The sequence below is a fragment of the Gopherus flavomarginatus genome, chromosome 5, assembly GCF_025201925.1.
Source record: "Gopherus flavomarginatus isolate rGopFla2 chromosome 5, rGopFla2.mat.asm, whole genome shotgun sequence".
Classification (NCBI taxonomy): Eukaryota; Metazoa; Chordata; order Testudines; family Testudinidae; genus Gopherus; species Gopherus flavomarginatus.
In genome coordinates, this window is record NC_066621.1 from 153,814,365 (window position 1) to 153,827,289 (window position 12,925).

Here is a 12,925-nt window from a genome sequence, read left to right on the forward strand (position 1 = left end):
AGATGGGGGGGAGGGAGTTGGAGAAGGGCCACAGATAGAGGGGGAGGGAGAAGGGGGTTGTGTGAGAGGCACAGATGGGGGGAGGGAGTTGGAGGAGGGGCACAGATAGAGGGGGAGGGAGAAGGGGGGTTGTGTGAGCGGCAGAGATGGGGAGGGGAGGGAGTTGGAGGAGGGGCACAGATAGAGGGGGAGGGAGAAGGGGGTTGTGTGAGAGGCACAGATGGGGGGGAGGGAGTTGGGGAAGGGGCACAGATAGAGGGGGAGGGAGAAGGGGGTTGTGTGAGCGGCAGAGATGGGGAGGGGAGGGAGTTGGAGGAGGGGCACAGATAGAGGGGGAGGGAGAAGGGGGTTGTGTGAGAGGCACAGATGGGGGGGAGGGAGTTGGGGAAGGGGCACAGATAGAGGGGGAGGGAGAAGGGGGTTGTGTGAGAGGCACAGATGGGGGGAGGGAGTTGGAGGAGGGGCACAGATAGAGGGGGAGGGAGAAGGGGGTTGTGCGAGAGGCACAGATGGGGGGAGGGAGTTGGAGGAGGGGCACAGATAGAGGGGGAGGGCGAAGGGGGTTGTGTGAGAGGCACAGATGGGGGGGAGGGAGTTGGAGAAGGGGCACAGATAGAGGGGGAGGGAGAAGGGGGTTGTGTGAGAGGCACAGATGGGGGGGAGGGAGTTGGAGGAGGGGCACAGATAGAGGGGGAGGGAGAAGGGGGTTGTGTGAGAGGCACAGATGGGGAGGGGAGGGGGTTGGAGAAGGGGCACAGATAGAGGGGGAGAGAGAAGGGGGTTGTGTGAGAGGCACAGATGGGGGGGAGGGAGTTGGGGAAGGGGCACAGATAGAGGGGGAGGGAGAAGGGGGTTGTGTGAGAGGCACAGATGGGGGGGAGGGAGTTGGGGAAGGGGCACAGATAGAGGGGGAGGGAGAAGGGGGTTGTGTGAGAGGCACAGATGGGGAGGGGAGGGGGTTGGGGAAGGGGCACAGATAGAGGGGGAGGGAGAAGGGGGTTGTGTGAGAGGCACAGATGGGGGGGAGGGAGTTGGAGGAGGGGCACAGATAGAGGGGGAGGGAGAAGGGGGTTGTGTGAGAGGCACAGATGGGGGGGAGGGAGTTGGGGAAGGGGCACAGATAGAGGGGGAGGGAGAAGGGGGGTTGTGTGAGAGGCACAGATGGGGGGGAGGGAGTTGGAGGAGGGGCACATATAGAGGGGGAGGGAGAAGGGGGTTTGTGTGAAGGCACAGATGGGGGGGAGGGAGTTGGAGGAGGGGCACAGATAGAGGGGGAGGGAGAAGGGGGTTGTGTGAGAGGCAGAGATGGGGAGGGGAGGGAGTTGGGGAAGGGGCACAGATAGAGGGGGAGGGAGAAGGGGGTTGTGTGAGAGGCACAGATGGGGGGAGGGAGTTGGGGAAGGGGCACAGATAGAGGGGGAGGGAGAAGGGGGTTGTGTGAGAGGCAGAGATGGGGAGGGGAGGGGGTTGGAGAAGGGGCACAGATAGAGGGGGAGAGAGAAGGGGGTTGTGTGAGAGGCACAGATGGGGGGGAGGGAGTTGGGGAAGGGGCACAGATAGAGGGGGAGGGAGAAGGGGGTTGTGTGAGAGGCACAGATGGGGGGGAGGGAGTTGGGGAAGGGGCACAGATAGAGGGGGAGGGAGAAGGGGGTTGTGTGAGAGGCACAGATGGGGGGGAGGGAGTTGGGGAAGGGGCACAGATAGAGGGGGAGGGAGAAGGGGGTTGTGTGAGAGGCACAGATGGGGGGAGGGAGTTGGGGAAGGGGCACAGATAGAGGGGGAGGGAGAAGGGGGTTGTGTGAGAGGCAGAGATGGGGAGGGGAGGGAGTTGGAGGAGGGGCACAGATAGAGGGGGAGGGCGAAGGGGGTTGTGTGAGAGGCACAGATGGGGGGGAGGGAGTTGGGGAAGGGGCACAGATAGAGGGGGAGGGAGAAGGGGGTTGTGTGAGAGGCACAGATGGGGGGAGGGAGTTGGGGAAGGGGCACAGATAGAGGGGGAGGGAGAAGGGGGTTGTGTGAGAGGCAGAGATGGGGAGGGGAGGGAGTTGGGGAAGGGGCACAGATAGAGGGGGAGGGCGAAGGGGGTTGTGTGAGAGGCACAGATGGGGGGAGGGAGTTGGGGAAGGGGCACAGATAGAGGGGGAGGGAGAAGGGGGTTGTGTGAGAGGCAGAGATGGGGAGGGGAGGGAGTTGGAGGAGGGGCACAGATAGAGGGGGAGGGAGAAGGGGGTTGTGTGAAGGCACAGATGGGGGGGAGGGAGTTGGGGAAGGGGCACAGATAGAGGGGGAGGGAGAAGGGGGTTGTGTGAGAGGCACAGATGGGGGGAGGGAGTTGGGGAAGGGGCACAGATAGAGGGGGAGGGAGAAGGGGGTTGTGTGAGAGGCAGAGATGGGGAGGGGAGGGAGTTGGGGAAGGGGCACAGATAGAGGGGGAGGGAGAAGGGGGTTGTGTGAGAGGCACAGATGGGGGGGAGGGAGTTGGGGAAGGGGCACAGATAGAGGGGGAGGGAGAAGGGGGTTGTGTGAGAGGCACAGATGGGGGGGAGGGAGTTGGAGGAGGGGCACAGATAGAGGGGGAGGGAGAAGGGGGTTGTGTGAGAGGCACAGATGGGGGGGAGGGAGTTGGAGGAGGGGCACAGATAGAGGGGGAGGGAGAAGGGGGTTGTGTGAGAGGCACAGATGGGGGGGAGGGAGTTGGGGAAGGGGCACAGATAGAGGGGGAGGGAGAAGGGGGTTGTGTGAGAGGCACAGATGGGGGGAGGGAGTTGGAGAAGGGCCACAGATAGAGGGGGAGAGAGAAGGGGGTTGTGTGAGAGGCACAGATGGGGAGGGGAGGGAGTTGGAGGAGGGGCACAGATAGAGGGGGAGGGAGAAGGGTTGTGTGAGAGGCAGAGATGGGGAGGGGAGGGAGTTGGAAAAGGGCCACAGATAGAGGGGGAGGGAGAAGGGGGTTGTGTGAGAGGCACAGATGGGGGGAGGGAGTTGGAGAAGGGGCACAGATAGAGGGGGAGGGAGAAGGGGGTTGTGTGAGAGGCAGAGATGGGGAGGGGAGGGAGTTGGAAAAGGGCCACAGATAGAGGGGGAGGGAGAAGGGGGTTGTGTGAGAGGCACAGATGGGGAGGGGAGGGAGTTGGAGGAGGGGCACAGATAGAGGGGGAGGGAGAAGGGTTGTGTGAGAGGCAGAGATGGGGAGGGGAGGGAGTTGGAAAAGGGCCACAGATAGAGGGGGAGGGAGAAGGGGGTTGTGTGAGCGGCACAGATGGGGAGGGGAGGGAGTTGGAGGAGGGGCACAGATAGAGGGGGAGGTAGAAGGGGGTTGTGTGAGAGGCACAGATGGGGGGGAGGGAGTTGGGGAAGGGGCACAGATAGAGGGGGAGGGGGAAGGGGGTTGTGTGAGAGGCACAGATGGGGAGGGGAGGGAGTTGGAGAAGGGGCACAGATAGAGGGGGAGGGAGAAGGGGGTTGTGTGAGAGGCAGAAATGGGGAGGGGAGGAAGTTGGAGGAGGGGCACAGATAGAGGGGGAGGGAGAAGAGGGTTGTGTGAGAGGCACAGATGGGGGGGAGGGAGTTGGAGAAGGGCCACAGATAGAGGGGGAGGGAGAAGGGGGTTGTGTGAGAGGCACAGATGGGGGGGGAGGGAGTTGGGGAAGGGGCACAGATAGAGGGGGAGGGAGAAGGGGGTTGTGTGAAGGCACAGATGGGGGGGAGGGAGTTGGGGAAGGGGCACAGATAGAGGGGGAAGGAGAAGGGGGTTGTGTGAGAGGCACAGATGGGGGGGAGGGAGTTGGGGAAGGGGCACAGATAGAGGGGGAGGGAGAAGGGGGTTGTGTGAGAGGCACAGATGGGGAGGGGAGGGAGTTGGAGGAGGGGCACAGATAGAGGGGGAGGGAGAAGGGGGGTTGTGTGAGAGTCACAGATGGGGAGGGGAGGGAGTTGGAGGAGGGGCACAGATAGAGGGGGAGGGAGAAGGGGGGTTGTGTGAGAGTCACAGATGGGGAGGAGAGGGAGTTAGGGAAGAGATATAGGGTGGGGGCTGGCTGCTGTGGGGAAGATTTAGGGAGGGGAAGGAGGATGTGTGAGGGTCACAGAGCAGGGGGTTGGGGAAGAGGTGGATGAGGGATACAGGAGGAGCCCCATGTTGCCCCCAGCACCAACAGCTTGAACACTCCCCAGCCGCCTCTCAGCTGGTCCCAGCTCCTGTTTTGGAATGGGGTGTCAGAGAAAGTCTTAGCCATGTGGACACACAAGGTCATGAAATCTTAGCATTCGGTCACGGGAGAGTCTGACCAATCTAGATTTGGACCATTTCAACTGGAAGAGAGGACAGATGCAAAATATTTCTTTTAAGCCTATTAGTGCAAGGGCTGGTTATCAAATGGGGCCTCCAAAGAGAGGATGGAAATGTCGAGGTGGCAGCCCCTTCTGGCCCACCAGGGCACAGCTGCCCCACTGCAGATCCCCAACAGTTGGGTGTTACCCTGTGACGTTATTGATACAATCTGGCACCAAATGTTATGTAAAGGGGGTCATATAAGGTGTCTAAAACCAGGTTAGAGATTGCTGGTTATGATTATGCTATCTATATGTATGTGTCATTTTGTAGTTGAAGTTATGAATATTGGCTCTATACTATCTGTGTTTCAAATTTGTGCTGTGTTTCTGGGAAACATCCCAGACAAGTTGGTGTTAGTTCTGCCTCACCTGCTTGATGGCCCATTAAGGACCATCAGCTACACAATTGACCCATCGAGAGAAGGCAAATATGCCTTGTAACTCAGCAAAGTATGCAGGAACTTGCCCATGTGACTCCAGACTCCATTTTGCTGTAATTTTCCACAGTAAGAACAAAGAAGTGTTCTTAAACCTGGAAAAAGCCTATAAAAGGCTGATGCCTCATCTCCATCTTGTCTTCAGTCCTGCTTTTTACCTCTGGAGGGTCTTTGCTACAGACTGAGCTGTACACAAAGGACTGGTGACCCATCCCAGCTGGGGATGTACTCCAGAGACTTAATTTGAACCTGCAGTTTGTTCCATCACCGCTACAAGCCTGAACCAAGAACTTTGCCATTACTGTATGTAATTGATTCCATTTAACCAATTCTAGCTCTCATCTCTACCTTTTTCCTTTTATGAATAAACCTTTAGATTCTAAAGGATTGGCAAAAGCGTGATTTGTGGGTAAGATCTGATGTGTATATTGACCTGGGTGTGGGGCTTGATTCTTTGGGATCGAGAGAACCGTTTTCTTTTATTGGCGTGTTGGTTTTCTTAACCATTCATCCCCAGGATGACTGGCACTGGTTGTGATATTGGGAGACTGGAATGTCTAAGGGAATTGCTTATGTGACTTGTGGTTAGCCGGTGGGGTGAAACCAAAGTCCTTTCTGTCTGGCTGGTTTGGTTTGCCTTAGAGGTAGAAAAACCCCAGCCTTGGGCTGTAACTGCCCTGTTTGAAGCGATTTGTCCTTAATTGGCACTCGCAGTTGGGTCCCGCCAGAACCGCATGGTCACATGCACCCCACCAATCTAGTGCCACACTAGAGTCCTACTCCTTCTGCAGTGTTAGATTCCAAAACAGAAAGGAAAACAGTGAACTAAAAGTCACAGTCATCTGAGGATTTGTCAACAGGACCCTGCCTTTCTGCTGTGTGTTTGTCTCCATCTGGGTAGTCCCTTGTTCTCCATCTGCCTGGGCCTAGTCATCCCATCCACCAAATGGCTCTACAGATCTTGTGTACACCCTATTACTCTCTTCTTCATTTAATCTACCAGCAACTTCTCCACACCCTGTCAGTGAGTATACAGGCTTCAAGCCAGCCCATCTGCTTTTTCTCCTGCCATAATTGGCCCAAGTCCATTTGCTTCTAATGTGGTGGAAGGCCAGAAGACTGCTAGGCATGCATACGCAGTCGATGAAATATGCATGAAAAGTTAAAGAGGCAAAATTAAGACTCCTTTTAAAACAAAAAGACAGCCAAGCCTCTGTTTTTTACATAGTTGTAGAAAAATCCATTTCGTGAACTAGAAGGCAATGGCAGAGCTTTCCCATGGATGGCAACTGAGTAACCAACCCCAATGTCACCTTAAGATGACGTATAATTTTATAAAGTCAGATTTCACTTCCCATTTTAGGCTCCTCGGGATCACCTCTGTGCTACTGAAGTTAATGGAACCTGGCACAATGCAGGGTTTGTTGCAGCTTATTCCACTGCAACACTGAAGTCTTATTTAGCCCACTGTCTTTAAGACAAGACTTGACCTTATTGTAAATATTCATTTTAGGAGGACTGCTTCTGTCATAACATTTTTCCCAGATCTGGACCTTAGCGTCCAAAATATGGGTGTTAGCATGAAAACCTCCAAGCTTAGTTACCAGCTTGGACCTAGTAAAGCTGCCACCAGCCAGGGATTTACAGTGCCTAGCTCACTGTGGTCTCCACAGAACCTTCCCTGGGGGACCCCCAGACTCAGATTCCTTGAGTCTCACAACAAAGGGGAATAAACCATTTCCCTTCCTCCCCTCCAGGTGTTCCCTCCCTGGGTTCCTGGAGAGATATACAGAAGCAAGCTCCGTGAATCTAAACAGAGGGACTCCACCCTCCCTGTTTCCAGTCCTGGAAAACACAAGTACTTCCCCCCTCACCCAGAGGGTATGCAAAGTCAGGTTAGTAAATCTAACACAAAGAGATTTTCCCCCTGATTCCTTCCTCCCACCAATTCCCTGGTGAGCTGCAGACTCAATTCCCTGGAGTCCCCACTAAAGAAAAACTCCAACAAGTCTTAAAAAGAAAGCTTTATATAAAAAAGAAAGAAAAGGACATAAAAATGGTCTCTCTGTATTAAGGTGACAAATACAGTGTCATTTGCTTAAAAGAAAAAAATGAATAAACAGCCTTATCCAAAAAAGAATACAATTCAAAACATTCCAGGAACTACACAAATGTAAATACAAAAGAAAACAATATAAACCTATGGTCTTCCTATCTTTGTACTTACAACTTGGAAACAGAAGATTAGAAAGCCAGGAGGCAGAAAGATCACTCTCAGAGCCGAGAGGGTCAGACACAAGACAAAGAAAAAAAAAACTCACACCCAAAACTTCCCTCCACCCAGATTTGAAAAAAGTCTTGTTTCCTGATTGGTCCTCTGGTCAGGTGTTTCAGGTTACTGGTGTTACCCCTTTACAGGTAAAAGTACATTAACCCTTAGCTATCTGTTTATGACAGCTTCCATCAGAGACTGATGGACTTCCTATGAAGTCTAAGTGACAGTAATTTAACATTCAAGGCAGCAGCTGTGTAGGAGTCAAATATCACTCATTTAATATTAAGAAAGTTACCTAGTCTGATATTTACACTCACACTTTGGATTTAAGATAAAACTGTAGTTATGATTGTAGGATAACTAAAATGTCCAGGGAAACTCATTTCTGTAAGCATACCGTGCATATGGCCGGCATTAAAACAGTCATGTAAAGATAATCCCTTCAGATCTTCAGTCCCCAGCCCCCTCGCATTTAGAAAAGATGTGCGTGTCTCCCACTGCCTTTACAGAGCAGAAGCCAAGTAACTATATGAGTTTTGTTTGTTTCCTTGTGCTCCCCCATCACCTGTTGTCTATCATTTTGTACTTAGATTGTAAACTGGTTGAGGTGGGACCTGTGATGTTTTGGGGTTCATCACAGACTCGGGAGGGGTTGTGTCTCCACTTACCCTGCAGCCCTAGGTGCTCACGACCCAGACACCAGCAGCTGGCATACATGCATGCAGATCACATCCTGGCTTCCACTGTCCAGTTACTATTTTCAGAGTGACTCCAACACCACCCAGTCCTGAATTTCCCTAAAATTGTTTCCCTGCAGCATCCAGCCCTCGGATGCTCACAGAAGTAATGAAATACCCTGTGCCTTTAAAGAGGCCAGAAGAGCACTTGTCACCTTGACTGGAGCTAAAAAATCAATTCAGTCGAAGCATTGGCTTGGTTCAGATAAAAAGTAAAACAGGTTTGAAGGGAGTTCAAGTGTAAGGGATAGAGATAGAAAGGGTTACAAACTAACAAAAGTAGAACTACTCTTGCTCATGGCTATGACCTAACGTAGGCTGTTGTCTTTGTTCAAGGTGGTTTCCTCCCCAATTTTCCTTTTCCAGCAGTGGCTGACTAGCTCATAGTCTCTCCACAGTGTCCAAGGTGCTGCTTTTCTTTGTGTCCTTAGGTGAAGGATAATGTAGGGGTTCGCTCCCTTTCTCTTTGAAATGTATTCTTCTGAAATGTATCCCCGGATAAAGTTCCTTGCTGTCTTCTTCCCACTGGTGATTTTCACAATGCAAATGATCTCTTCCTGCAATTTCCAATACAAAGGAACAGCCCACTGAATTTGGCCACACTTGGTTTCAGGTGTTGGCCTCTTTCCTTTGGAGAAAACCTGATTATCAACTCTTCCTGACATGCCTCGTTTAAACATAATTTAATCATCTATTTCCGGCATATATCTATAGAGTCCGTTGTGGGTTTGCCATGCATACATCATGCAAGAATAATAATGATCAGTGAGTTCTTAGTTTTCCAATGATACATTACATGCCACGTTTTGGTTACAGATTATGACAACAGTGTGTTAGGTGTAGTGAGTATGTCTGGCCTGACAAAAGCTGCTGACTCAGCATAGTGAACCACCACTGGGCCTGTGTCACAAGACCATTTTTTGTTACGTGATTCTACAGTGCCCAACGTGATGGGGCTGGAGTCTCTAGGCAACACCACAATACAACTAATAAATAGAGCAGTTTAGCAATACTTAAACGGGCATCTACAATAAATCAATAAGAATTTCATGTTTATGTTTATCAGCTCTCAAGAGTAAAACCAAACAAGAACTTACGTGCATGTGTCAGATGTTTGGTGGCATGTGTGTGTGTTCTCCCTGTGTGCCGTCCCAGTTCTGTGCAGACAGCTGGCCCAGCAGACCTTGAGCGAACCGCCCAATGACCACAAGATCCATTAAGGTACGAAGGCACCTGGCCAGGTTTATTGTCGGCAAAGCACGGTCTTAGCTCCCTGGATCAACATCTACAGTTATACTAGCACATGTGTGCCTGTGACAATGGATGCAGCTCAGTGAATGGCGGGACTTTCTATTCCCCCCTTGGCTGGCCAAAGACACTCCCTCTGAGAGATGTTTTTATACCCTGTTACAAACAAGTTACATATCGTCCTTCTGATGTGGCTAAATGCCACTCATTATCTTGTACATGTTGCTTTAATCAAAACATTTGTGTTCATTATGCTGTTATCCTGACCTTATCTTTAAGATGGTCAGTGTGTTCCTGTTCTCTATACGGAATGCTTTGGTATTGAGGTGTTCTGGTGCCACGCTCCTGGAATGTGTTTGCAGGTGTATTCTGTGCCTAGCACTTCTTAGGATGGAATGAGTATTTCTGCAATATTAGCCCTATTCTTGCCAGATTGTGAGTAGGGCCTTCCTCTTGCTCACAACCTAACTTTGCTTTATATCGCCAAAGCTCTGACCACTACTTTAGCTCAGGCCTCTGATACAAGGTCTTATGTTTCAGGCACTCTTTCTACTATAGCATGATGAGCACCAACTAACACTATCTGTGTTAAAAAAGAAACAATATATAGAGAAAAAACATGAATGGATCAACCCAGAAGTCTGCTGACAGCATTACATGCATGGCCCCAAATTTAGTGAGGGAGGAAATGACTATCAGGGAAGGAAAAGCTGCAGAGACAAATGCACCCAACCTTGTAAACACCTTCTTGTGCTCTATATCACCCTTCCTGGGTCACTTCTAGAGTGGCCTCCAAATACTCACTGTTAGCAGCATGGTGGTTGAGCATCAGTACCTCAAGCATGAGAAGGAGGGGAACTACAACGTATAGTTGCTTAGGACTCAGAGGAACTGTGAGGTGTGGAAGGCAAAATTCTAACGCTCAGTTGACAAGGTGGGAAATTAGTCGAAGAACTTCCCACGCTCATCATAAAGATGAGTTCGGTCACTTCCCATCCATTCCCAACTATGCCACCCTAGTAGTCTCTCCACTTGAACTCTATAACCTCCTTCTTGCTGGCCACCCTCATTCTCAGCCTCGACCTCTCTGTAATCCATCCACATGCTGCTGCAAAACACAGCTTGCCCACCTCCATGGTTCATATCCAGCTTCTCTTGATCTTCCATTACGGACGCCCCCAAACCCTTGCATTCAAGGTCTTTCTCCCTGTCTTCAAGGTCCTGCTTGACTTAGCTCCTTCCTACATTTCTGATCTCATAGTTTTGCTTGTGCTCATTTTGTTCTGTCGAAACTCCATGTCTAACTGCCTCTCTTGTGCCCTTTCTTATTCTCTTTTCCCTGCTTTCTTCCATGAGGTCCTGTGGATTTAGAGTAGCGGTTCTCAGCCAAGGGTACACATACCCCTGGGGTATGCAGGGGTCTTCCAGGAGGTACATCAACAACTCATGTAGATATTTGCCTTGTTTTACAACAGGCTACATAAAAAGCACTAACGAAGTTAGTACAAACTAAAATGTCTTACAGACAATGACTTGTTTATCCCGCTCTATAAACTATATCCTGAAATGTAGGTGCAGTATTTATATTCCAATTGCTTGATTTAAGAATTATATGGTAAAAATAAGAAAGTCAACAATTTTTCAGTACTAGTGTGCTGTGACACTTCTGTATTTTTGTGTGTGATTTTGTAAGCAAGTCGTTTTTAAATGAGGTAAAAGTTGGAGTACACAAGACAACTCAGACTCCCGAAAAGGCTAGAGTTGTCTAGAAAAGTTGAGCGAGACTTTTGTTGAGCCCTTTCCCAAGCCGGTCTGCCTGCACATTCTCCTTGCAAACACCTTCTTCAGAGAGGTCTACATGCCCGAATTATCCTCTCAAAGTATTTACAAATTATAAATACTTTAATAAATCCTGGGAGAAAAAGATGCATGCTTAACACCACTATTCATTCATCTGCTTTTGGTACATACTATTTGTTGTCCCTTGTCTGGTCACTGGCTGTTTAGACTGTGAAACCTCCAGTTATATAGACAGTATCAAGTATCTTATAAATAAGAAATATGTACATTCATGGATCTCTGGCTTTCATCACCTTTTGAATTTGAGTTCAAATAAGAATAGAACGTGTTATCTTTCATATTTCAAAGGCTATGGCATTCTCCACAGAACTTGGTAAGTACTGCAGAAGTTAGGCTGTGTACGTAGGAGTCATAGGCCTGGTCTACACTACTTGTTTAAACCAATTTTAATAGCTTTAAACCAACTTAACGCTGTACCCATCCACACTACAAGGCTCTTTATATCGATATAAAGGGCTCTTTAAACTGGTTTCTGTACTCCTCCCCAACGAGAGGAGTAGTGCTAAAATCGGTATTACCATATCGGATTAGGGTTAGTGTGGCTGCAAATTGACGGTATTGGCCTCCGGGCGGTATCCCACAGTGCACCATTGTGACCGCTCTGGACAGCAATCTCAACTCGGATGCAGTGGCCAGGTAAACAGGAAAAGCCCCGCAAAATTTTGATTTTCATTTCCTGTTTGCCCAGCGTGGAGCTCTGATCAGCACGGGTGGCAATGCAGTCCCAAATCCAAAAAGGCTCCAGCATGGACTGTACGGGAGATACTGAATCTAATCGCTGTATGGGGAGACAAATCTGTTCTATCAAAGCTCCGTTACAGAAGATGAAATGCCAAAGCGTTTGAAAAAAAAATCTACAGGCTACACAGTGCTGCGTGATAAGCGTAACGGGAAGTCAGAGACTCAAATGGATGCTCATGGAGGGAGGGAGGGGGTACTGAGGACTCCAGCTAGCCCACAGTCCCCAGCAGTCTCTGAAAAGTATTTGCATTCTTGGCTGAGCTCCCAATGCCTGTAGGTTCAAACACATTGTCCGGCGTGGTTCAGGGAATAGCTTGTCAAGTTACTACCCCCCCCCCCCCACATGAAAGAAAAGGGAAAGAAATAGTTTCTTTACTTCTTTCAATGTCACCCTATGTCTACTGAATGCTGCAGGTAGACGAGATGCTGCAGCAGTGAAGAGCAGTATCTGCTCCTCTCCCTTCCCCGGTGGCAGATGGTGCAGTAGGACTGGTATCCGTCCTCCTTATCAACCCGTGAGTGCTCCTGGCTGGCTTCAGGTGAGGCTGGCTGGGGGTGCCTGGGTGAAAATTGGAATGATTCTCAGTCATTCCCAGTAGATGGTACAGAACAGCTGGTAACCGTCTTCATCATAGCCACTGGGGGCTGAGCTCCATCAGCTCTCTCCCTTTCATGTGTAAAGAAATGATTCTGTCCTGCCTGGACTATCATACCAGTGGTATGCTGGGCTCCTCTCCCCCACACCGCTTAATGTCCTGCCTGGACTGTCATAGCATGGGGAGGCTGCCTCCCCCTCATTTTATCTCACTAACAAGTCACTGTTTCTTATTACTGCATTCTTTATAACTTCATGACACAAATGGGGGGGGGGGGACACTGCCCCACAGTAGCCCAGGAAGGTTGGGGGAGGAGGGAAGCAACGGTGGGGTTGTTGCAGGGGCACCTCCCATGAATGGCATGTAGCTCATCATTTCTGTGGGATCTGACATGGAGCAGCTGTACTCTCTGATACACTGCTTCTCTAGTACACTTGCCCCATATTCTGGGCAGGACTGACTCTATTTTTAGAAACCATAAAGGAGGGATTGACTCGGGGAGTCATTCTCAGTTTTGCCTTTGCGCCCCTGGCCAATCTCAGCCAGGAGCACCCATGATAGCAGCAGACAGCACAGAAGGACAGATAACTGTCATCTCATTGCCAAATTACACTAGCAGCAGACAGTACAGAACAACTGGTAACCATCTCTGCTATTATGCAAAAGCAAATGAATGCTGTTGTGTAGCGCTGGAGTCTC